Below are 1652 nucleotides of genomic sequence, written 5' to 3' on the forward strand. Positions count from 1 at the left end.
CCCCCTTTACCCATTTTGCTTACTCAGAGTAGATGGATTCTTCCTGGCAATGTTTTTGGCTTAACTTAACTCTGGTCATTAGCTCTGTTTTTGTTTCTTCCTTGTACTTTTTTTTTTTTTTTAATACTTCTTGCTTGACCTCAAAATCTTGTGGCATTGTGGGAACATAAGAGATCATTTGCTGGGACTTGGTTTTATTTTTCTCTCTTTTTCCTTATTCTTCACTTTGGTTACAGTTATTTTTAAGTTAAGCCACACTCTTTCTCCAAGAATGTTGAGTGTGTTGTTTCACATGTAGTTCTGTCTATCTCTGTTTTTCTCTATTATATCGCAGGAAATAGTGAGCGAGATGGGTTTAAGCACTACTAGTTCTTTAAGCTACTCTCATGACTTCTCTTTTCCCCAAGAAACCAGAGTCCAAACTGTCCCCCTGCTGGGTGTAACTAGAAGGCATTACCCAAATGTTTCTCAGCCTTTACTTAATTCACTTCTTGAATCTTCATAGGGTACCACAGTCTAACTAGGCTCAAGGTAAATTTATTTTAAAATCCTCCTCATTAGAAGTCTCTTACTCATGCCCTTAAAAAGTGAGGAAACAAGATTGCTGAGTCTTTGGGAAGCAGACCTCCTACATTCAATATGCCTAAAGTCCCAGTATAAATAACTCCAGGATCAAAATCTCCTAAATATCTTTCTTGAGAATAAGAAGTGCATTCAACAACAAAAAAAATGTAGCTTCATCACTGAAGTGCATCACTAGAAGAGGCTTAGAGATTATTTGGTATGACTAGAAATTAAAAACTAAGATAAATAAAGCAGTGTTTTAAAACTGCCATAGACATTGACCGAGTCATTGCCAGAAACCAGATCTCCTGATTCTCATTCCCATGCTAGTGTTTGCTTGTGTTTTGGTATCCAGTACATGTTCATTTACTTTATACTTACAAAAGCAACCACCCATTCCTCTTCCCCATCCCCTCTCCTTTCACAAACATTTAAAAATTAAAACCAAATGAAGATAAGTTAATTTCTATACAATTATTTTTTCAATGTAGCTGTCACAATGATTAGAGTTTCAATTTCTTAGAAACGAGCAATGTCCAAGTGACTTAGAGAGAAATACTGATTACTGGCCAAAAGGAAAATTCCGTATTACAAGTTAGCAAATTCCAGTACAAAACTTGTTTGTGTGTTAGCCTTTCCTTTTAAAATTATGGAATGCTTCATGAATTTGCATGTCATCCTTGCTCAGGGGACACACCAATCTTTGTATCATTCCAATTTTAGTGTATGTGCTATCAAAGCAAATGCCAGTACTGTTTCTTATGCTTTCGTGCCTAATTTATATGAAAAAATGCTTCAACAGTATCAAGAACTACATAGTCATTAAGGTTAAGTTTAGTTGGCTAGCCTGAACAGAAAACCCAGACTTTATGTACTTCTCACAAATTACTTTACTGCTAACCAAAGCTTCTGAGTAGCAGTGAGAACATCCATTAGTATTACTTATGCCCTGAGTTGGTATCAAGCCAGTCAAAAGCAAATAAAGTTGAACCCTACATCAACTAGTAAACGTATGATTTCCAGCAACTTTTATGACTGAACATGATTATCAACCTACATTTCTACCATTGTAGACTGGTGATCCTCTG

At 35.9% G+C, this 1652-nt stretch overlaps 1 pseudogene; it reads right to left on the reverse strand.

The window, feature by feature from the left end:
- Positions 1 to 1207: 1207 nt before the first annotated feature.
- On the reverse strand, positions 1208 to 1307 carry LOC112835370 (U6 spliceosomal RNA; annotated as a pseudogene).
- Between the last annotated feature and the right edge of the window lie 345 nt (positions 1308 to 1652).

Source organism: Callorhinus ursinus, unplaced genomic scaffold (genome assembly GCF_003265705.2).
Source record: "Callorhinus ursinus isolate GAN/ISIS: 27379988/994484 unplaced genomic scaffold, GSC_fseal_2.0 scaffold11, whole genome shotgun sequence".
In the NCBI taxonomy this organism is placed as follows: Eukaryota; Metazoa; Chordata; class Mammalia; order Carnivora; family Otariidae; genus Callorhinus; species Callorhinus ursinus.